Raw genomic sequence first — 20983 nt, 5'->3', positions numbered from 1 at the left:
CGTTGTAAGTGGAAACGTTGGCAGGTGCAGACAGAAGAGTCAGAACTAAGCACACCCTGAGCCGTCAGGATGGCCGAGTGGTCTAAGGCGCCAGACTCAAGAGAGCTTGATCTTCAGTGATGCTGAGCCTTCTGGTCTCCTCATGGAGGCGTGGGTTCAAATCCCACTTCTGACAGGTCCCTTTTACACCCTTAAGTCTTCCTAATTTTTGCAGTGCATTCCCCAGACACACCACAATATTTGCAGGAACCTGTAGTAAATAAAGAGAAATCCACCAGGCTGGGCCCTAAATCACAATTCCATGTATTTCTGAAAGGGACACCTCAGGCACACCTTCCATTACATTTGCACTCCATCACAGTAACTGCCATGCTGGGTTTCGAAATAAGCATTTGATCCCATCATTTGTTGTGAGGCTCTCCTGCCACCTTTTGGGCAGAGAAGGCTGTGTTCCTGGAACAACACAGGCAGACATGTTCAACAGGGCTTCCTGGTTATGTGGGAGGAGCAGATTGCCAATGGTCCCCCCTTGCAAATTCTAATTTACATAAGGAAGACAGAGAGGTAGCTGGGAGTAGGCACTACACACGGACATTGCACTCCCTCTTGTGATTTGCAGCCAATTCTAGATTGAGTCGGAGGAAAGGAGGAGACTCGCCCAACAATGGCCATACTGGGAAGTCAGCCACTCTGGGTCTCCCAGGTGAATGTTTCAGGCCTGTAGCCACTCATATAAATCTCGCCTGATCGAGCCTGATCGAGCGCTGAGCGAGCGCGTTTGAATGCAAATATCAAACACCACTTTCTCAGGTGCAAGAAATGGTGGGCCCTTCATTGCTTCTGGTGTGGAAGTCTATGGAGCAAGGGTCCAGGACTTGCAGAGGAGTACAAGTGCCAGAAAGTGCTTGCTGTTCTCATCTGTGCCTTTTTACTGCTCACTGGCCGATAGGAGATTGGCTGCCCCCTTCCTTGCTGGAGTGAAAAAACAACAACTTGAGAGAAAACATGACTTTGTGTGGCTCACTTATAGGGAGACGAGCCAAATAGCCCTGCTATTTTCTGAAAGACGCTTCAGTAATTGTTCAAAATGTCTCTTGGCCACTCAGGCTCGTTGGTCTAGGGGTATGATTCTCGCTTTGGGTGCGAGAGGTCCCGGGTTCAAATCCCGGACGAGCCCATCCTGTGAAAGTTTTCAGGCTGCTTGTCATATAGGAGCCTTTCTTCTTTTCAATGCTATAAGAAGCTGTGTATGTCGAGAAGATTCCTTACCCTGCACGCTATTTTCCACTTTTGACATGATAAAGGAGTGCAGGACTTCGTTGCAACTGCTTTTCTGGGCTGGACCAGCAGTGTAGGAACATTACATGCAAAGTGTTTTTCTAGTGTCATTTCAGGATATGGTTTCCAAATCGCCTCTTGGAAAAAAAGTGGTCCTCATTCCTGTCTTCCAAAGAAGGAGAGACCGGGTAAGGAGAGCCCAACTTTGAGCTTCAAGGACGTTGGCCTTTAGTCTGTGCATTCCAACCCAATACATGCCAACAAGATTCCTGAGGTAGTGTCTGTTTCTGTAGTGTAGTGGTTATCACGTTCGCCTTACACGTGAAAGGTCCCTGGTTCGAGACCGGGCAGAAACAGCAGCTTGCTGTTTTTCACAGTGTTTGCATTTACTGGCTCACTTTATAGGAAAGCTGAGATAATAGAGGCTGTCTATTCCTCACCAGCCTGACGTAGTGTGCTCCAGAGATCTCAGTGACAGCTCGAAAAGAGAAGTGACGATAGCTTGTGCCATTCGCTTGCTCGCACTTTGCTCTGTAGGGTGGGCCTACTTCATGAAAGCAAGGCATGAGAGCAGAAATGCTTCTCTTGTCCTCACCACGAGCAGACACTTAAAGCAAACAAACTGTCTGAAGGACAGAGGCTTTTTAATTTCTTGTTTGATGACGGTCATGAAAAAGACAGCAATCATATTGCAGAACAGAGCAGCATGTACTGGCTAGCTGCCACTAACCCCTGGAGCTGTGTCAGAGGTGACTCTTGCGTGGCTCGTTGGTCTAGGGGTATGATTCTCGCTTAGGTTGCGAGAGGTCCCGGGTTCAAATCCCGGACGAGCCCTTTTTAGAGGTAAACATACAAACCTTACTAAAATTGCACTATGCCTGACTATTTCTCGTTATACTGGGTGCATTGTTGCACAACATATTTCTAACCTCAGAAGAAAAATGGATCACCATGCTTTATCTGCCTACCTGCTTAGTCTCAGTGTGTCCCAGGTGATGCTTTCCCAAGCTGTACTCGCTGGCATTTAGGCATCAGATATTTGCCTGTCGATGCCTGCACAAGTGAGTTTTGAATACGTCTAATTGCAAGCATGTTGGATGATATCTCTGAGGTTTTCACACTTGTTCTGCACATTCTGAGCCGCTGCTGATACAGCAGAATAGAAGTAGGGTGAAGGCTTGAGAGAAACTTTCCTCTAACAGTAGAAAGCACCAAGGTAGTTTCTGTAGTGTAGTGGTCATCACGTTCGCCTAACACGCGAAAGGTCCCCGGTTTGAGACCGGGCAGAAACACTGTGCATTGGATGCTTTTTTTGTGCACACTCTAAAACCTTATTATCTCAATGCAAGTTTAAGAAGAGGTGGTCTTTGGACACAGTGAGCCGTGAGAAAATTTCTTTACCTTTGCAGACGAAACAAAGTTATCTCCATCGATCATCTGGGGGTTGTTCTTGGGCCTATTTTTATTTTATTTAAGCTATGTTGTATTGTTGGGGCCTTTACACCTGTGACATTGCTGTGAACGTTGTAAGTGGAAACGTTGGCAGGTGCAGACAGAAGAGTCAGAACTAAGCACACCCTGAGCCGTCAGGATGGCCGAGTGGTCTAAGGCGCCAGACTCAAGAGAGCTTGATCTTCAGTGATGCTGAGCCTTCTGGTCTCCTCATGGAGGCGTGGGTTCAAATCCCACTTCTGACAGGTCCCTTTTACACCATTAAGTCTTCCTAATTTTTGCAGTGTTTTCCCCAGACACACCACAATATTTGCAGGAACCTGTAGTAAATAAAGAGAAATCCACCAGGCTGGGCCCTCAATCACAATTCCATGTATTTCTGAAAGGGACACCTCAGGCACACCTTCCATTACATTTGCACTCCATCACAGTAACTGCCATGCTGGGTTTCGAAATAAGCATTTGATCCCATCATTTGTTGTGAGGCTCTCCTGCCACCTTTTGGGCAGAGAAGGCAGTGTTTCTGGAACAACACAGGCAGACATGTTCAACAGGGCTTCCTGGTTATGTGGGAGGAGCAGATTGCCAATGGTCCCCCCATGCAAATTCTAATTTACATAAGGAAGACAGAGAGGTAGCTGGGAGTAGGCACTACACACGGACATTGCACTCCCTCTTGTGATTTGCAGCCAATTCTAGATTGAGTCGGAGGAAAGGAGGAGACTCGCCCAACAATGGCCATACTGGGAAGTCAGCCACTCTGGGTCTCCCAGGTGAATGTTTCAGGCCTGTGAGCCACTCATATACATCTCGCCTGATCGAGCCTGATCGAGCGCTGAGCGAGCGCGTTTGAATGCAAATATCAAACACCACTTTCTCAGGTGCAAGAAATGGTGGGCCCTTCATTGCTTCTGGTGTGGAAGTCTATGGAGCAAGGGTCCAGGACTTGCAGAGGAGTACAAGTGCCAGAAAGTGGTTGCTGTTCTCATCTGTGCCTTTTTACTGCTCACTGGCCGATAGGAGATTGGCTGCCCCCTTCCTTGCTGGAGTGAAAAAACAACAACTTGAGAGAAAACATGACTTTGTGTGGCTCACTTATAGGGAGACGAGCCAAATAGCCCTGCTATTTTCTGAAAGACGCTTCAGTAATTGTTCAAAATGTATCTTGGCCACTCAGGCTCGTTGGTCTAGGGGTATGATTCTCGCTTTGGGTGCGAGAGGTCCTGGGTTCAAATCCCGGACGAGCCCATCCTGTGGAAGTTTTCAGGCTGCTTGTCATATAGGAGCCTTTCTTCTTTTCAATGCTATAAGACGCTGTGTATGTCGAGAAGGTTCCTTACCCTGCACGCTATTTTCCACTTTTGACATGATAAAGGAGTGCAGGACTTCGTTGCAACTGCTTTTCTGGGCTGGACCAGCAGTGTAGGAACATTACATGCAAAGTGTTTTTCTAGTGTCATTTCAGGATATGGTTTCCAAATCGCCTCTTGGAAAAAAAGTGGTCCTCATTCCTGTCTTCCAAAGAAAGAGAGACCGGGTAAGGAGAGCCCAACTTTGAGCTTCAAGGACGTTGGCCTTTAGTCTGTGCATTCCAACCCAATACATGCCAACAAGATTCCTGAGGTGGTGTCTGTTTCTGTAGTGTAGTGGTTATCACGTTCGCCTTACACGCGAAAGGTCGAGACCGGGCAGAAACAGCAGCTTGCTGTTTTTCACAGTGTTTGCATTTACTGGCTCACTTTATAGGAAAGCTGAGATAATAGAGGCTGTCTATTCCTCACCAGCCTGACGTAGTGTGCTCCAGAGATCTCAGTGACAGCTCGAAAAGAGAAGTGACGATAGCTTGCGCCATTCGCTTGCTCGCACTTTGCTCTGTAGGGTGGGCCTACTTTATGAAAGCAAGGCATGAGAGCAGAAATGCTTCTCTTGTCCTCACCACGAGCAGACACTTAAAGCAAACAAACTGTCTGAAGGACAGAGGCTTTTTAATTTCTTGTTTGATGACGGTCATGAAAAAGACAGCAATCATATTGCAGAACAGAGCAGCATGTACTGGCTAGCTGCCACTAACCCCTGGAGCTGTGTCAGAGGTGACTCTTGCGTGGCTCATTGGTCTAGGGGTATGATTCTCGCTTAGGGTGCGAGAGGTCCCGGGTTCAAATCCCGGACGAGCCCTTTTTAGAGGTAAACATACAAACCCTACTAAAATTGCACTATGCCTGACTATTTCTCGTTATACTGGGTGCATTGTTGCACAACATATTTCTAACCTCAGAAGAAAAATGGATCACCATGCTTTATCTGCCTACCTGCTTAGTCTCAGTGTGTCCCAGGTGATGCTTTCCCAAGCTGTACTCGCTGGCATTTAGGCATCAGATATTTGCCTGTCGATGCCTGCACAAGTGAGTTTTGAATACGTCTAATTGCAAGCATGTTGGATGATATCTCTGAGGTTTTCACACTTGTTCTGCACATTCTGAGCCGCTGCTGATACAGCCGAATAGAAGTAGGGTGAAGGCTTGAGAGAAACTTTCCTCTAACAGTAGAAAGCACCAAGGTAGTTTCTGTAGTGTAGTGGTCATCACGTTCGCCTAACACGCGAAAGGTCCCCGGTTCGAGACCGGGCAGAAACACTGTGCATTGGATGCTTTTTTTGTGCACACTCTAAAACCTTATTATCTCAATGCAATTTTAAGAAGAGGTGGTCTTTGGACACAGTGAGCCGTGAGAAAATTTCTTTACCTTTGCAGACGAAACAAAGTTATCTCCATCGATCATCTGGGGGTTGTTCTTGGGACTATTTTTATTTTATTTAAGCTATGTTGTATTGTTGGGGCCTTTACACCTGTGACATTGCTGTGAACGTTGTAAGTGGAAACGTTGGCAGGTGCAGACAGAAGAGTCAGAACTAAGCACACCCTGAGCCGTCAGGATGGCCGAGTGGTCTAAGGCGCCAGACTCAAGAGAGCTTGATCTTCAGTGATGCTGAGCCTTCTGGTCTCCTCATGGAGGCGTGGGTTCAAATCCCACTTCTGACAGGTCCCTTTTACACCCTTAAGTCTTCCTAATTTTTGCAGTGCATTCCCCAGACACACCACAATATTTGCAGGAACCTGTAGTAAATAAAGAGAAATCCACCAGGCTGGGCCCTCAATCACAATTCCATGTATTTCTGAAAGGGACACCTCAGGCACACCTTCCATTACATTTGCACTCCATCACAGTAACTGCCATGCTGGGTTTCGAAATAAGCATTTGATCCCATCATTTGTTGTGAGGCTCTCCTGCCACCTTTTTGGCAGAGAAGGCAGTGTTCCTGGAACAACACAGGCAGACATGTTCAACAGGGCTTCCTGGTTATGTGGGAGGAGCATATTGCCAATGGTTCCCCCTTGCAAATTCTAATTTACATAAGGAAGACAGAGAGGTAGCTGGGAGTAGGCACTACACATGGACATTGCACTCCCTCTTGTGATTTGCAGCCAATTCTAGATTGAGTCGGAGGAAAGGAGGAGACTCACCCAACAATGGCCATACTGGGAAGTCAGCCACTCTGGGTCTCCCAGGTGAATGTTTCAGGCCTGTAGCCACTCATATAAATCTCGCCTGATCGAGCCTGATCGAGCGCTGAGCGAGCGCGTTTGAATGCAAATATCAAACACCACTTTCTCAGGTGCAAGAAATGGTGGGCCCTTCATTGCTTCTGGTGTGGAAGTCTATGGAGCAAGGGTCCAGGACTTGCAGAGGAGTACAAGTGCCAGAAAGTGCTTGCTGTTCTCATCTGTGCCTTTTTACTGCTCACTGGCCGATAGGAGATTGGCTGCCCCCTTCCTTGCTGGAGTGAAAAAACAACAACTTGAGAGAAAACATGACTTTGTGTGGCTCACTTATAGGGAGACGAGCCAAATAGCCCTGCTATTTTCTGAAAGACGCTTCAGTAATTGTTCAAAATGTCTCTTGGCCACTCAGGCTCGTTGGTCTAGGGGTATGATTCTCGCTTTGGGTGCGAGAGGTCCCGGGTTCAAATCCCGGACAAGCCCATCCTGTGGAAGTTTTCAGGCTGCTTGTCATATAGGAGCCTTTCTTCTTTTCAATGTTATAAGACGCTGTGTATGTCGAGAAGGTTCCTTACCCTGCACGCTATTTTCCACTTTTGACATGATAAAGGAGTGCAGGACTTCGTTGCAACTGCTTTTCTGGGCTGGACCAGCAGTGTAGGAACATTACATGCAAAGTGTTTTTCTAGTGTCATTTCAGGATATGGTTTCCAAATCGCCTCTTGGAAAAAAAGTGGTCCTCATTCCTGTCTTCCAAAGAAGGAGAGACCGGGTAAGGAGAGCCCAACTTTGAGCTTCAAGGACGTTGGCCTTTAGTCTGTGCATTCCAACCCAATACATGCCAACAAGATTCCTGAGGTAGTGTCTGTTTCTGTAGTGTAGTGGTTATCACGTTCGCCTTACACGTGAAAGGTCCCTGGTTCGAGACCGGGCAGAAACAGCAGCTTGCTGTTTTTCACAGTGTTTGCATTTACTGGCTCACTTTATAGGAAAGCTGAGATAATAGAGGCTGTCTATTCCTCACCAGCCTGACGTAGTGTGCTCCAGAGATCTCAGTGACAGCTCGAAAAGAGAAGTGACGATAGCTTGCGCCATTCGCTTGCTCGCACTTTGCTCTGTAGGGTGGGCCTACTTCATGAAAGCAAGGCATGAGAGCAGAAATGCTTCTCTTGTCCTCACCACGAGCAGACACTTAAAGCAAACAAACTGTCTGAAGGACAGAGGCTTTTTAATTTCTTGTTTGATGACGGTCATGAAAAAGACAGCAATCATATTGCAGAACAGAGCAGCATGTACTGGCTAGCTGCCACTAACCCCTGGAGCTGTGTCAGAGGTGACTCTTGCGTGGCTCGTTGGTCTAGGGGTATGATTCTCGCTTAGGGTGCGAGAGGTCCCGGGTTCAAATCCCGGACGAGCCCTTTTTAGAGGTAAACATACAAACCCTACTAAAATTGCACTATGCCTGACTATTTCTCGTTATACTGGGTGCATTGTTGCACAACATATTTCTAACCTCAGAAGAAAAATGGATCACCATGCTTTATCTGCCTACCTGCTTAGTCTCAGTGTGTCCCAGGTGATGCTTTCCCAAGCTGTACTCGCTGGCATTTAGGCATCAGATATTTGCCTGTCGATGCCTGCACAAGTGAGTTTTGAATACGTCTAATTGCAAGCATGTTGGATGATATCTCTGAGGTTTTCACACTTGTTCTGCACATTCTGAGCCGCTGCTGATACAGCAGAATAGAAGTAGGGTGAAGGCTTGAGAGAAACTTTCCTCTAACAGTAAAAAGCACCAAGGTAGTTTCTGTAGTGTAGTGGTCATCACGTTCGCCTAACATGCGAAAGGTCCCCGGTTCGAGACCGGGCAGAAACACTGTGCATTGGATGCTTTTTTTGTGCACACTCTAAAACCTTATTATCTCAATGCAAGTTTAAGAAGAGGTGGTCTTTGAACACAGTGAGCCGTGAGAAAATTTCTTTACCTTTGCAGACGAAACAAAGTTATCTCCATCGATCATCTGGGGGTTGTTCTTGGGCCTATTTTTATTTTATTTAAGCTATGTTGTATTGTTGGGGCCTTTACACCTGTGGCATTGCTGTGAACGTTGTAAGTGGAAACGTTGGCAGGTGCAGACAGAAGAGTCAGAACTAAGCACACCCTGAGCGGTCAGGATGGCCGAGTGGTCTAAGGCGCCAGACTCAAGAGAGCTTGATCTTCAGTGATGCTGAGCCTTCTGGTCTCCTCATGGAGGCGTGGGTTCAAATCCCACTTCTGACAGGTCCCTTTTACACCCTTAAGTCTTCCTAATTTTTGCAGTGCATTCCCCAGACACACCACAATATTTGCAGGAACCTGTAGTAAATAAAGAGAAATCCACCAGGCTGGGCCCTAAATCACAATTCCATGTATTTCTGAAAGGGACACCTCAGGCACACCTTCCATTACATTTGCACTCCATCACAGTAACTGCCATGCTGGGTTTCGAAATAAGCATTTGATCCCATCATTTGTTGTGAGGCTCTCCTGCCACCTTTTGGGCAGAGAAGGCTGTGTTCCTGGAACAACACAGGCAGACATGTTCAACAGGGCTTCCTGGTTATGTGGGAGGAGCAGATTGCCAATGGTCCCCCCTTGCAAATTCTAATTTACATAAGGAAGACAGAGAGGTAGCTGGGAGTAGGCACTACACACGGACATTGCACTCCCTCTTGTGATTTGCAGCCAATTCTAGATTGAGTCGGAGGAAAGGAGGAGACTCGCCCAACAATGGCCATACTGGGAAGTCAGCCACTCTGGGTCTCCCAGGTGAATGTTTCAGGCCTGTAGCCACTCATATAAATCTCGCCTGATCGAGCCTGATCGAGCGCTGAGCGAGCGCGTTTGAATGCAAATATCAAACACCACTTTCTCAGGTGCAAGAAATGGTGGGCCCTTCATTGCTTCTGGTGTGGAAGTCTATGGAGCAAGGGTCCAGGACTTGCAGAGGAGTACAAGTGCCAGAAAGTGGTTGCTGTTCTCATCTGTGCCTTTTTACTGCTCACTGGCCGATAGGAGATTGGCTGCCCCCTTCCTTGCTGGAGTGAAAAAACAACAACTTGAGAGAAAACATGACTTTGTGTGGCTCACTTATAGGGAGACGAGCCAAATAGCCCTGCTATTTTCTGAAAGACGCTTCAGTAATTGTTCAAAATGTATCTTGGCCACTCAGGCTCGTTGGTCTAGGGGTATGATTCTCGCTTTGGGTGCGAGAGGTCCTGGGTTCAAATCCCGGACGAGCCCATCCTGTGGAAGTTTTCAGGCTGCTTGTCATATAGGAGCCTTTCTTCTTTTCAATGCTATAAGACGCTGTGTATGTCGAGAAGGTTCCTTACCCTGCACGCTATTTTCCACTTTTGACATGATAAAGGAGTGCAGGACTTCGTTGCAACTGCTTTTCTGGGCTGGACCAGCAGTGTAGGAACATTACATGCAAAGTGTTTTTCTAGTGTCATTTCAGGATATGGTTTCCAAATCGCCTCTTGGAAAAAAAGTGGTCCTCATTCCTGTCTTCCAAAGAAAGAGAGACCGGGTAAGGAGAGCCCAACTTTGAGCTTCAAGGACGTTGGCCTTTAGTCTGTGCATTCCAACCCAATACATGCCAACAAGATTCCTGAGGTGGTGTCTGTTTCTGTAGTGTAGTGGTTATCACGTTCGCCTTACACGCGAAAGGTCGAGACCGGGCAGAAACAGCAGCTTGCTGTTTTTCACAGTGTTTGCATTTACTGGCTCACTTTATAGGAAAGCTGAGATAATAGAGGCTGTCTATTCCTCACCAGCCTGACGTAGTGTGCTCCAGAGATCTCAGTGACAGCTCGAAAAGAGAAGTGACGATAGCTTGCGCCATTCGCTTGCTCGCACTTTGCTCTGTAGGGTGGGCCTACTTTATGAAAGCAAGGCATGAGAGCAGAAATGCTTCTCTTGTCCTCACCACGAGCAGACACTTAAAGCAAACAAACTGTCTGAAGGACAGAGGCTTTTTAATTTCTTGTTTGATGACGGTCATGAAAAAGACAGCAATCATATTGCAGAACAGAGCAGCATGTACTGGCTAGCTGCCACTAACCCCTGGAGCTGTGTCAGAGGTGACTCTTGCGTGGCTCATTGGTCTAGGGGTATGATTCTCGCTTAGGGTGCGAGAGGTCCCGGGTTCAAATCCCGGACGAGCCCTTTTTAGAGGTAAACATACAAACCCTACTAAAATTGCACTATGCCTGACTATTTCTCGTTATACTGGGTGCATTGTTGCACAACATATTTCTAACCTCAGAAGAAAAATGGATCACCATGCTTTATCTGCCTACCTGCTTAGTCTCAGTGTGTCCCAGGTGATGCTTTCCCAAGCTGTACTCGCTGGCATTTAGGCATCAGATATTTGCCTGTCGATGCCTGCACAAGTGAGTTTTGAATACGTCTAATTGCAAGCATGTTGGATGATATCTCTGAGGTTTTCACACTTGTTCTGCACATTCTGAGCCGCTGCTGATACAGCAGAATAGAAGTAGGGTGAAGGCTTGAGAGAAACTTTCCTCTAACAGTAGAAAGCACCAAGGTAGTTTCTGTAGTGTAGTGGTCATCACGTTCACCTAACACGCGAAAGGTCCCCGGTTCGAGACCGGGCAGAAACACTGTGCATTGGATGCTTTTTTTGTGCACACTCTAAAACCTTATTATCTCAATGCAATTTTAAGAAGAGGTGGTCTTTGGACACAGTGAGCCGTGAGAAAATTTCTTTACCTTTGCAGACGAAACAAAGTTATCTCCATCGATCATCTGGGGGTTGTTCTTGGGACTATTTTTATTTTATTTAAGCTATGTTGTATTGTTGGGGCCTTTACACCTGTGACATTGCTGTGAACGTTGTAAGTGGAAACGTTGGCAGGTGCAGACAGAAGAGTCAGAACTAAGCACACCCTGAGCCGTCAGGATGGCCGAGTGGTCTAAGGCGCCAGACTCAAGAGAGCTTGATCTTCAGTGATGCTGAGCCTTCTGGTCTCCTCATGGAGGCGTGGGTTCAAATCCCACTTCTGACAGGTCCCTTTTACACCCTTAAGTCTTCCTAATTTTTGCAGTGCATTCCCCAGACACACCACAATATTTGCAGGAACCTGTAGTAAATAAAGAGAAATCCACCAGGCTGGGCCCTCAATCACAATTCCATGTATTTCTGAAAGGGACACCTCAGGCACACCTTCCATTACATTTGCACTCCATCACAGTAACTGCCATGCTGGGTTTCGAAATAAGCATTTGATCCCATCATTTGTTGTGAGGCTCTCCTGCCACCTTTTTGGCAGAGAAGGCAGTGTTCCTGGAACAACACAGGCAGACATGTTCAACAGGGCTTCCTGGTTATGTGGGAGGAGCATATTGCCAATGGTTCCCCCTTGCAAATTCTAATTTACATAAGGAAGACAGAGAGGTAGCTGGGAGTAGGCACTACACATGGACATTGCACTCCCTCTTGTGATTTGCAGCCAATTCTAGATTGAGTCGGAGGAAAGGAGGAGACTCACCCAACAATGGCCATACTGGGAAGTCAGCCACTCTGGGTCTCCCAGGTGAATGTTTCAGGCCTGTAGCCACTCATATAAATCTCGCCTGATCGAGCCTGATCGAGCGCTGAGCGAGCGCGTTTGAATGCAAATATCAAACACCACTTTCTCAGGTGCAAGAAATGGTGGGCCCTTCATTGCTTCTGGTGTGGAAGTCTATGGAGCAAGGGTCCAGGACTTGCAGAGGAGTACAAGTGCCAGAAAGTGCTTGCTGTTCTCATCTGTGCCTTTTTACTGCTCACTGGCCGATAGGAGATTGGCTGCCCCCTTCCTTGCTGGAGTGAAAAAACAACAACTTGAGAGAAAACATGACTTTGTGTGGCTCACTTATAGGGAGACGAGCCAAATAGCCCTGCTATTTTCTGAAAGACGCTTCAGTAATTGTTCAAAATGTCTCTTGGCCACTCAGGCTCGTTGGTCTAGGGGTATGATTCTCGCTTTGGGTGCGAGAGGTCCCGGGTTCAAATCCCGGACAAGCCCATCCTGTGGAAGTTTTCAGGCTGCTTGTCATATAGGAGCCTTTCTTCTTTTCAATGTTATAAGACGCTGTGTATGTCGAGAAGGTTCCTTACCCTGCACGCTATTTTCCACTTTTGACATGATAAAGGAGTGCAGGACTTCGTTGCAACTGCTTTTCTGGGCTGGACCAGCAGTGTAGGAACATTACATGCAAAGTGTTTTTCTAGTGTCATTTCAGGATATGGTTTCCAAATCGCCTCTTGGAAAAAAAGTGGTCCTCATTCCTGTCTTCCAAAGAAGGAGAGACCGGGTAAGGAGAGCCCAACTTTGAGCTTCAAGGACGTTGGCCTTTAGTCTGTGCATTCCAACCCAATACATGCCAACAAGATTCCTGAGGTAGTGTCTGTTTCTGTAGTGTAGTGGTTATCACGTTCGCCTTACACGTGAAAGGTCCCTGGTTCGAGACCGGGCAGAAACAGCAGCTTGCTGTTTTTCACAGTGTTTGCATTTACTGGCTCACTTTATAGGAAAGCTGAGATAATAGAGGCTGTCTATTCCTCACCAGCCTGACGTAGTGTGCTCCAGAGATCTCAGTGACAGCTCGAAAAGAGAAGTGACGATAGCTTGCGCCATTCGCTTGCTCGCACTTTGCTCTGTAGGGTGGGCCTACTTCATGAAAGCAAGGCATGAGAGCAGAAATGCTTCTCTTGTCCTCACCACGAGCAGACACTTAAAGCAAACAAACTGTCTGAAGGACAGAGGCTTTTTAATTTCTTGTTTGATGACGGTCATGAAAAAGACAGCAATCATATTGCAGAACAGAGCAGCATGTACTGGCTAGCTGCCACTAACCCCTGGAGCTGTGTCAGAGGTGACTCTTGCGTGGCTCGTTGGTCTAGGGGTATGATTCTCGCTTAGGGTGCGAGAGGTCCCGGGTTCAAATCCCGGACGAGCCCTTTTTAGAGGTAAACATACAAACCCTACTAAAATTGCACTATGCCTGACTATTTCTCGTTATACTGGGTGCATTGTTGCACAACATATTTCTAACCTCAGAAGAAAAATGGATCACCATGCTTTATCTGCCTACCTGCTTAGTCTCAGTGTGTCCCAGGTGATGCTTTCCCAAGCTGTACTCGCTGGCATTTAGGCATCAGATATTTGCCTGTCGATGCCTGCACAAGTGAGTTTTGAATACGTCTAATTGCAAGCATGTTGGATGATATCTCTGAGGTTTTCACACTTGTTCTGCACATTCTGAGCCGCTGCTGATACAGCAGAATAGAAGTAGGGTGAAGGCTTGAGAGAAACTTTCCTCTAACAGTAAAAAGCACCAAGGTAGTTTCTGTAGTGTAGTGGTCATCACGTTCGCCTAACATGCGAAAGGTCCCCGGTTCGAGACCGGGCAGAAACACTGTGCATTGGATGCTTTTTTTGTGCACACTCTAAAACCTTATTATCTCAATGCAAGTTTAAGAAGAGGTGGTCTTTGAACACAGTGAGCCGTGAGAAAATTTCTTTACCTTTGCAGACGAAACAAAGTTATCTCCATCGATCATCTGGGGGTTGTTCTTGGGCCTATTTTTATTTTATTTAAGCTATGTTGTATTGTTGGGGCCTTTACACCTGTGGCATTGCTGTGAACGTTGTAAGTGGAAACGTTGGCAGGTGCAGACAGAAGAGTCAGAACTAAGCACACCCTGAGCCGTCAGGATGGCCGAGTGGTCTAAGGCGCCAGACTCAAGAGAGCTTGATCTTCAGTGATGCTGAGCCTTCTGGTCTCCTCATGGAGGCGTGGGTTCAAATCCCACTTCTGACAGGTCCCTTTTACACCCTTAAGTCTTCCTAATTTTTGCAGTGCATTCCCCAGACACACCACAATATTTGCAGGAACCTGTAGTAAATAAAGAGAAATCCACCAGGCTGGGCCCTAAATCACAATTCCATGTATTTCTGAAAGGGACACCTCAGGCACACCTTCCATTACATTTGCACTCCATCACAGTAACTGCCATGCTGGGTTTCGAAATAAGCATTTGATCCCATCATTTGTTGTGAGGCTCTCCTGCCACCTTTTGGGCAGAGAAGGCTGTGTTCCTGGAACAACACAGGCAGACATGTTCAACAGGGCTTCCTGGTTATGTGGGAGGAGCAGATTGCCAATGGTCCCCCCTTGCAAATTCTAATTTACATAAGGAAGACAGAGAGGTAGCTGGGAGTAGGCACTACACACGGACATTGCACTCCCTCTTGTGATTTGCAGCCAATTCTAGATTGAGTCGGAGGAAAGGAGGAGACTCGCCCAACAATGGCCATACTGGGAAGTCAGCCACTCTGGGTCTCCCAGGTGAATGTTTCAGGCCTGTAGCCACTCATATAAATCTCGCCTGATCGAGCCTGATCGAGCGCTGAGCGAGCGCGTTTGAATGCAAATATCAAACACCACTTTCTCAGGTGCAAGAAATGGTGGGCCCTTCATTGCTTCTGGTGTGGAAGTCTATGGAGCAAGGGTCCAGGACTTGCAGAGGAGTACAAGTGCCAGAAAGTGCTTGCTGTTCTCATCTGTGCCTTTTTACTGCTCACTGGCCGATAGGAGATTGGCTGCCCCCTTCCTTGCTGGAGTGAAAAAACAACAACTTGAGAGAAAACATGACTTTGTGTGGCTCACTTATAGGGAGACGAGCCAAATAGCCCTGCTATTTTCTGAAAGACGCTTCAGTAATTGTTCAAAATGTCTCTTGGCCACTCAGGCTCGTTGGTCTAGGGGTATGATTCTCGCTTTGGGTGCGAGAGGTCCCGGGTTCAAATCCCGGACGAGCCCATCCTGTGAAAGTTTTCAGGCTGCTTGTCATATAGGAGCCTTTCTTCTTTTCAATGCTATAAGAAGCTGTGTATGTCGAGAAGGTTCCTTACCCTGCACGCTATTTTCCACTTTTGACATGATAAAGGAGTGCAGGACTTCGTTGCAACTGCTTTTCTGGGCTGGACCAGCAGTGTAGGAACATTACATGCAAAGTGTTTTTCTAGTGTCATTTCAGGATATGGTTTCCAAATCGCCTCTTGGAAAAAAAGTGGTCCTCATTCCTGTCTTCCAAAGAAGGAGAGACCGGGTAAGGAGAGCCCAACTTTGAGCTTCAAGGACGTTGGCCTTTAGTCTGTGCATTCCAACCCAATACATGCCAACAAGATTCCTGAGGTAGTGTCTGTTTCTGTAGTGTAGTGGTTATCACGTTCGCCTTACACGTGAAAGGTCCCTGGTTCGAGACCGGGCAGAAACAGCAGCTTGCTGTTTTTCACAGTGTTTGCATTTACTGGCTCACTTTATAGGAAAGCTGAGATAATAGAGGCTGTCTATTCCTCACCAGCCTGACGTAGTGTGCTCCAGAGATCTCAGTGACAGCTCGAAAAGAGAAGTGACGATAGCTTGTGCCATTCGCTTGCTCGCACTTTGCTCTGTAGGGTGGGCCTACTTCATGAAAGCAAGGCATGAGAGCAGAAATGCTTCTCTTGTCCTCACCACGAGCAGACACTTAAAGCAAACAAACTGTCTGAAGGACAGAGGCTTTTTAATTTCTTGTTTGATGACGGTCATGAAAAAGACAGCAATCATATTGCAGAACAGAGCAGCATGTACTGGCTAGCTGCCACTAACCCCTGGAGCTGTGTCAGAGGTGACTCTTGCGTGGCTCGTTGGTCTAGGGGTATGATTCTCGCTTAGGTTGCGAGAGGTCCCGGGTTCAAATCCCGGACGAGCCCTTTTTAGAGGTAAACATACAAACCTTACTAAAATTGCACTATGCCTGACTATTTCTCGTTATACTGGGTGCATTGTTGCACAACATATTTCTAACCTCAGAAGAAAAATGGATCACCATGCTTTATCTGCCTACCTGCTTAGTCTCAGTGTGTCCCAGGTGATGCTTTCCCAAGCTGTACTCGCTGGCATTTAGGCATCAGATATTTGCCTGTCGATGCCTGCACAAGTGAGTTTTGAATACGTCTAATTGCAAGCATGTTGGATGATATCTCTGAGGTTTTCACACTTGTTCTGCACATTCTGAGCCGCTGCTGATACAGCAGAATAGAAGTAGGGTGAAGGCTTGAGAGAAACTTTCCTCTAACAGTAGAAAGCACCAAGGTAGTTTCTGTAGTGTAGTGGTCACCACATTCGCCTAACACGCGAAAGGTCCCCGGTTCGAGACCGGGCAGAAACACTGTGCATTGGATGCTTTTTTTGTGCACACTCTAAAACCTTATTATCTCAATGCAAGTTTAAGAAGAGGTGGTCTTTGAACACAGTGAGCCGTGAGAAAATTTCTTTACCTTTGAAGACGAAACAAAGTTATCTCCATCGATCATCTGGGGGTTGTTCTTGGGCCTATTTTTATTTTATTTAAGCTATGTTGTATTGTTGGGGCCTTTACACCTGTGACATTGCTGTGAACGTTGTAAGTGGAAACGTTGGCAGGTGCAGACAGAAGAGTCAGAACTAAGCACACCCTGAGCCGTCAGGATGGCCGAGTGGTCTAAGGCGCCAGACTCAAGAGAGCTTGATCTTCAGTGATGCTGAGCCTTCTGGTCTCCTCATGGAGGCGTGGGTTCAAATCCCACTTCTTACAGGTCCCTTTTACACCCTTAAGTCTTCCTAATTTTTGCAGTGCATTCCCCAGACACACCACAATATTTGCAGGAACCTGTAGTAAATAAAGAGAAATCCACCAGGCTGGGCCCTCAATCACAATTCCATGTATTTCTGAAAGGGACACCTCAGGCACACCTTCCATTACATTTGCACTCCATCACAGTAACTGCCATGCTGGGTTTCGAAATAAGCATTTGATCCCATCATTTGTTGTGAGGCTCTCCTGCCACCTTTTGGGCAGAGAAGGCAGTGTTCCTGGAACAACACAGGCAGACATGTTCAACAGGGCTTCCTGGTTATGTGGGAGGAGCAGATTGCCAATGGTCCCCCCTTGCAAATTCTAATTTACATAAGGAAGACAGAGAGGTAGCTGGGAGTAGGCACTACACACGGACATTGCACTCCCTCTTGTGATTTGCAGCCAATTCTAGATTGAGTCGGAGGAAAGGAGGAGACTCGCCCAACAATGGCCATACTGGGAAGTCAGCCACTCTGGGTCTCCCAGGTGAATGTTTCAGGCCTGTGAGCCACTCATATAAATCTCGCCTGATCGAGCCTGATCGAGCGCTGAGCGAGCGCGTTTGAATGCAAATATCAAACACCACTTTCTCAGGTGCAAGAAATGGTGGGCCCTTCATTGCTTCTGGTGTGGAAGTCTATGGAGCAAGGGTCCAGGACTTGCAGAGGAGTACAAGTGCCAGAAAGTGCTTGCTGTTCTCATCTGTGCCTTTTTACTGCTCACTGGCCGATAGGAGATTGGCTGCCCCCTTCCTTGCTGGAGTGAAAAAACAACAACTTGAGAGAAAACATGACTTTGTGTGGCTCACTTATAGGGAGACGAGCCAAATAGCCCTGCTATTTTCTGAAAGACGCTTCAGTAATTGTTCAAAATGTCTCTTGGCCACTCAGGCTCGTTGGTCTAGGGGTATGATTCTCGCTTTGGGTGCGAGAGGTCCCGGGTTCAAATCCCGGACGAGCCCATCCTGTGAAAGTTTTCAGGCTGCTTGTCATATAGGAGCCTTTCTTCTTTTCAATGCTATAAGACGCTGTGTATGTCGAGAAGGTTCCTTACCCTGCACGCTATTTTCCACTTTTGACATGATAAAGGAGTGCAGGACTTCGTTGCAACTGCTTTTCTGGGCTGGACCAGCAGTGTAGGAACATTACATGCAAAGTGTTTTTCTAGTGTCATTTCAGGATATGGTTCCCAAATCGCCTCTTGGAAAAAAAGTGGTCCTCATTCCTGTCTTCCAAAGAAAGAGAGACCGGGTAAGGAGAGCCCAACTTTGAGCTTCAAGGACGTTGGCCTTTAGTCTGTGCATTCCAACCCAATACATGCCAACAAGATTCCTGAGGTGGTGTCTGTTTCTGTAGTGTAGTGGTTATCACGTTCGCCTTACACGCGAAAGGTCGAGACCGGGCAGAAACAGCAGCTTGCTGTTTTTCACAGTGTTTGCATTTACTGGCTCACTTTATAGGAAAGCTGAGATAATAGAGGCTGTCTATTCCTCACCAGCCTGACGTAGTGTGCTCCAGAGATCTCAGTGACAGCTCGAAAAGAGAAGTGACGATAGCTTGCGCCATTCGCTTGCTCGCACTTTGCTCTGTAGGGTGGGCCTACTTTATGAAAGCAAGGCATGAGAGCAGAAATGCTTCTCTTGTCCTCACCACGAGCAGACACTTAAAGCAAACAAACTGTCTGAAGGACAGAGGCTTTTTAATTTCTTGTTTGATGACGGTCATGAAAAAGACAGCAATCATATTGCAGAACAGAGCAGCATGTACTGGCTAGCTGCCACTAACCCCTGGAGCTGTGTCAGAGGTGACTCTTGCGTGGCTCATTGGTCTAGGGGTATGATTCTCGCTTAGGGTGCGAGAGGTCCCGGGTTCAAATCCCGGACGAGCCCTTTTTAGAGGTAAACATACAAACCCTACTAAAATTGCACTATGCCTGACTATTTCTCGTTATACTGGGTGCATTGTTGCACAACATATTTCTAACCTCAGAAGAAAAATGGATCACCATGCTTTATCTGCCTACCTGCTTAGTCTCAGTGTGTCCCAGGTGATGCTTTCCCAAGCTGTACTCGCTGGCATTTAGGCATCAGATATTTGCCTGTCGATGCCTGCACAAGTGAGTTTTGAATACGTCTAATTGCAAGCATGTTGGATGATATCTCTGAGGTTTTCACACTTGTTCTGCACATTCTGAGCCGCTGCTGATACAGCAGAATAGAAGTAGGGTGAAGGCTTGAGAGAAACTTTCCTCTAACAGTAGAAAGCACCAAGGTAGTTTCTGTAGTGTAGTGGTCATCACGTTCGCCTAACACGCGAAAGGTCCCCGGTTCGAGACCGGGCAGAAACACTGTGCATTGGATGCTTTTTTTGTGCACACTCTAAAACCTTATTATCTCAATGCAATTTTAAGAAGAGGTGGTCTTTGGACACAGTGAGCCGTGAGAAAATTTCTTTACCTTTGCAGACGAAACAAAGTTATCTCCATCGATCATCTGGGGGTTGTTCTTGGGACTATTTTTATTTTATTTAAGCTATGTTGTATTGTTGGGGCCTTTACACCTGTGACATTGCTGTGAACGTTGTAAGTGGAAACGTTGGCAGGTGCAGACAGAAGAGTCAGAACTAAGCACACCCTGAGCCGTCAGGATGGCCGAGTGGTCTAAGGCGCCAGACTCAAGAGAGCTTGATCTTCAGTGATGCTGAGCCTTCTGGTCTCCTCATGGAGGTGTGGGTTCAAATCCCACTTCTGACAGGTCCCTTTTACACCCTTGAGTCTTCCTAATTTTTGCAGTGCATTCCCCAGACACACCACAATATTTGCAGGAACCTGTAGTAAATAAAGAGAAATCCACCAGGCTGGGCCCTCAATCACAATTCCATGTATTTCTGAAAGGGACACCTCAGGCACACCTTCCATTACATTTGCACTCCATCACAGTAACTGCCATGCTGGGTTTCGAAATAAGCATTTGATCCCATCATTTGTTGTGAGGCTCTCCTGCCACCTTTTTGGCAGAGAAGGCAGTGTTCCTGGAACAACACAGGCAGACATGTTCAACAGGGCTTCCTGGTTATGTGGGAGGAGCATATTGCCAATGGTTCCCCCTTGCAAATTCTAATTTACATAAGGAAGACAGAGAGGTAGCTGGGAGTAGGCACTACACATGGACATTGCACTCCCTCTTGTGATTTGCAGCCAATTCTAGATTGAGTCGGAGGAAAGGAGGAGACTCACCCAACAATGGCCATACTGGGAAGTCAGCCACTCTGGGTCTCCCAGGTGAATGTTTCAGGCCTGTAGCCACTCATATAAATCTCGCCTGATCGAGCCTGATCGAGCGCTGAGCGAGCGCGTTTGAATGCAAATATCAAACACCACTTTCTCAGGTGCAAGAAATGGTGGGCCCTTCATTGCTTCTGGTGTGGAAGTCTATGGAGCAAGGGTCCAGGACTTGCAGAGGAGTACAAGTGCCAGAAAGTGCTTGCTGTTCTCATCTGTGCCTTTTTACTGCTCACTGGCCGATAGGAGATTGGCTGCCCCCTTCCTTGCTGGAGTGAAAAAACAACAACTTGAGAGAAAACATGACTTTGTGTGGCTCACTTATAGGGAGACGAGCCAAATAGCCCTGCTATTTTCTGAAAGACGCTTCAGTAATTGTTCAAAATGTCTCTTGGCCACTCAGGCTCGTTGGTCTAGGGGTATGATTCTCGCTTTGGGTGCGAGAGGTCCCGGGTTCAAATCCCGGACAAGCCCATCCTGTGGAAGTTTTCAGGCTGCTTGTCATATAGGAGCCTTTCTTCTTTTCAATGTTATAAGACGCTGTGTATGTCGAGAAGGTTCCTTACCCTGCACGCTATTTTCCACTTTTGACATGATAAAGGAGTGCAGGACTTCGTTGCAACTGCTTTTCTGGGCTGGACCAGCAGTGTAGGAACATTACATGCAAAGTGTTTTTCTAGTGTCATTTCAGGATATGGTTTC

The 20983-nt window shown here is 47.0% G+C and overlaps 29 non-coding genes across 29 annotated transcripts; all 29 read left to right on the top strand.

The window, feature by feature from the left end:
* Nucleotides 1–63: 63 nt before the first annotated feature.
* On the top strand, nucleotides 64–175 carry TRNAL-CAA (transfer RNA leucine (anticodon CAA)). The gene is made up of 2 exons: nucleotides 64–101; nucleotides 130–175. It is a non-coding gene; the product is annotated as a tRNA-Leu (tRNA).
* Nucleotides 176–1105: 930 nt separating this feature from the next.
* Nucleotides 1106–1177, top strand: TRNAP-UGG (transfer RNA proline (anticodon UGG)). The gene has a single exon. It is a non-coding gene; the product is annotated as a tRNA-Pro (tRNA).
* Nucleotides 1178–1561: 384 nt separating this feature from the next.
* On the top strand, nucleotides 1562–1634 carry TRNAV-UAC (transfer RNA valine (anticodon UAC)). Its single transcript has one exon. It is a non-coding gene; the product is annotated as a tRNA-Val (tRNA).
* A 406-nt stretch (nucleotides 1635–2040) lies between these two features.
* Nucleotides 2041–2112, top strand: TRNAP-AGG (transfer RNA proline (anticodon AGG)). The gene has a single exon. It is a non-coding gene; the product is annotated as a tRNA-Pro (tRNA).
* A 385-nt stretch (nucleotides 2113–2497) lies between these two features.
* TRNAV-AAC (transfer RNA valine (anticodon AAC)) lies at nucleotides 2498–2570 on the top strand. Its single transcript has one exon. It is a non-coding gene; the product is annotated as a tRNA-Val (tRNA).
* A 293-nt stretch (nucleotides 2571–2863) lies between these two features.
* On the top strand, nucleotides 2864–2975 carry TRNAL-CAA (transfer RNA leucine (anticodon CAA)). The gene is made up of 2 exons: nucleotides 2864–2901; nucleotides 2930–2975. It is a non-coding gene; the product is annotated as a tRNA-Leu (tRNA).
* Nucleotides 2976–4833: 1858 nt separating this feature from the next.
* On the top strand, nucleotides 4834–4905 carry TRNAP-AGG (transfer RNA proline (anticodon AGG)). Its single transcript has one exon. It is a non-coding gene; the product is annotated as a tRNA-Pro (tRNA).
* A 385-nt stretch (nucleotides 4906–5290) lies between these two features.
* Nucleotides 5291–5363, top strand: TRNAV-AAC (transfer RNA valine (anticodon AAC)). The gene has a single exon. It is a non-coding gene; the product is annotated as a tRNA-Val (tRNA).
* A 293-nt stretch (nucleotides 5364–5656) lies between these two features.
* On the top strand, nucleotides 5657–5768 carry TRNAL-CAA (transfer RNA leucine (anticodon CAA)). The gene is made up of 2 exons: nucleotides 5657–5694; nucleotides 5723–5768. It is a non-coding gene; the product is annotated as a tRNA-Leu (tRNA).
* A 1386-nt stretch (nucleotides 5769–7154) lies between these two features.
* TRNAV-UAC (transfer RNA valine (anticodon UAC)) lies at nucleotides 7155–7227 on the top strand. Its single transcript has one exon. It is a non-coding gene; the product is annotated as a tRNA-Val (tRNA).
* Nucleotides 7228–7633: 406 nt separating this feature from the next.
* Nucleotides 7634–7705, top strand: TRNAP-AGG (transfer RNA proline (anticodon AGG)). Its single transcript has one exon. It is a non-coding gene; the product is annotated as a tRNA-Pro (tRNA).
* A 385-nt stretch (nucleotides 7706–8090) lies between these two features.
* On the top strand, nucleotides 8091–8163 carry TRNAV-AAC (transfer RNA valine (anticodon AAC)). Its single transcript has one exon. It is a non-coding gene; the product is annotated as a tRNA-Val (tRNA).
* A 293-nt stretch (nucleotides 8164–8456) lies between these two features.
* TRNAL-CAA (transfer RNA leucine (anticodon CAA)) lies at nucleotides 8457–8568 on the top strand. Its single transcript has 2 exons — nucleotides 8457–8494; nucleotides 8523–8568. It is a non-coding gene; the product is annotated as a tRNA-Leu (tRNA).
* A 1857-nt stretch (nucleotides 8569–10425) lies between these two features.
* TRNAP-AGG (transfer RNA proline (anticodon AGG)) lies at nucleotides 10426–10497 on the top strand. Its single transcript has one exon. It is a non-coding gene; the product is annotated as a tRNA-Pro (tRNA).
* A 385-nt stretch (nucleotides 10498–10882) lies between these two features.
* On the top strand, nucleotides 10883–10955 carry TRNAV-AAC (transfer RNA valine (anticodon AAC)). Its single transcript has one exon. It is a non-coding gene; the product is annotated as a tRNA-Val (tRNA).
* A 293-nt stretch (nucleotides 10956–11248) lies between these two features.
* Nucleotides 11249–11360, top strand: TRNAL-CAA (transfer RNA leucine (anticodon CAA)). Its single transcript has 2 exons — nucleotides 11249–11286; nucleotides 11315–11360. It is a non-coding gene; the product is annotated as a tRNA-Leu (tRNA).
* Nucleotides 11361–12746: 1386 nt separating this feature from the next.
* On the top strand, nucleotides 12747–12819 carry TRNAV-UAC (transfer RNA valine (anticodon UAC)). Its single transcript has one exon. It is a non-coding gene; the product is annotated as a tRNA-Val (tRNA).
* Nucleotides 12820–13225: 406 nt separating this feature from the next.
* TRNAP-AGG (transfer RNA proline (anticodon AGG)) lies at nucleotides 13226–13297 on the top strand. The gene has a single exon. It is a non-coding gene; the product is annotated as a tRNA-Pro (tRNA).
* A 385-nt stretch (nucleotides 13298–13682) lies between these two features.
* On the top strand, nucleotides 13683–13755 carry TRNAV-AAC (transfer RNA valine (anticodon AAC)). The gene has a single exon. It is a non-coding gene; the product is annotated as a tRNA-Val (tRNA).
* Nucleotides 13756–14048: 293 nt separating this feature from the next.
* On the top strand, nucleotides 14049–14160 carry TRNAL-CAA (transfer RNA leucine (anticodon CAA)). The gene is made up of 2 exons: nucleotides 14049–14086; nucleotides 14115–14160. It is a non-coding gene; the product is annotated as a tRNA-Leu (tRNA).
* A 930-nt stretch (nucleotides 14161–15090) lies between these two features.
* TRNAP-UGG (transfer RNA proline (anticodon UGG)) lies at nucleotides 15091–15162 on the top strand. Its single transcript has one exon. It is a non-coding gene; the product is annotated as a tRNA-Pro (tRNA).
* Nucleotides 15163–15546: 384 nt separating this feature from the next.
* Nucleotides 15547–15619, top strand: TRNAV-UAC (transfer RNA valine (anticodon UAC)). Its single transcript has one exon. It is a non-coding gene; the product is annotated as a tRNA-Val (tRNA).
* A 406-nt stretch (nucleotides 15620–16025) lies between these two features.
* Nucleotides 16026–16097, top strand: TRNAP-AGG (transfer RNA proline (anticodon AGG)). The gene has a single exon. It is a non-coding gene; the product is annotated as a tRNA-Pro (tRNA).
* A 385-nt stretch (nucleotides 16098–16482) lies between these two features.
* Nucleotides 16483–16555, top strand: TRNAV-AAC (transfer RNA valine (anticodon AAC)). Its single transcript has one exon. It is a non-coding gene; the product is annotated as a tRNA-Val (tRNA).
* Nucleotides 16556–16848: 293 nt separating this feature from the next.
* Nucleotides 16849–16960, top strand: TRNAL-CAA (transfer RNA leucine (anticodon CAA)). Its single transcript has 2 exons — nucleotides 16849–16886; nucleotides 16915–16960. It is a non-coding gene; the product is annotated as a tRNA-Leu (tRNA).
* Nucleotides 16961–17891: 931 nt separating this feature from the next.
* TRNAP-UGG (transfer RNA proline (anticodon UGG)) lies at nucleotides 17892–17963 on the top strand. The gene has a single exon. It is a non-coding gene; the product is annotated as a tRNA-Pro (tRNA).
* Nucleotides 17964–18818: 855 nt separating this feature from the next.
* On the top strand, nucleotides 18819–18890 carry TRNAP-AGG (transfer RNA proline (anticodon AGG)). The gene has a single exon. It is a non-coding gene; the product is annotated as a tRNA-Pro (tRNA).
* Nucleotides 18891–19275: 385 nt separating this feature from the next.
* Nucleotides 19276–19348, top strand: TRNAV-AAC (transfer RNA valine (anticodon AAC)). The gene has a single exon. It is a non-coding gene; the product is annotated as a tRNA-Val (tRNA).
* Nucleotides 19349–19641: 293 nt separating this feature from the next.
* Nucleotides 19642–19753, top strand: TRNAL-CAA (transfer RNA leucine (anticodon CAA)). Its single transcript has 2 exons — nucleotides 19642–19679; nucleotides 19708–19753. It is a non-coding gene; the product is annotated as a tRNA-Leu (tRNA).
* The last annotated feature ends 1230 nt before the right edge of the window (nucleotides 19754–20983 follow it).

This window comes from Lissotriton vulgaris, chromosome 10 (genome assembly GCF_964263255.1).
Source record: "Lissotriton vulgaris chromosome 10, aLisVul1.2, whole genome shotgun sequence".
Taxonomy (NCBI): domain Eukaryota; kingdom Metazoa; phylum Chordata; class Amphibia; order Caudata; family Salamandridae; genus Lissotriton; species Lissotriton vulgaris.
This window is presented reverse-complemented; position numbering and strand designations above follow the sequence as displayed.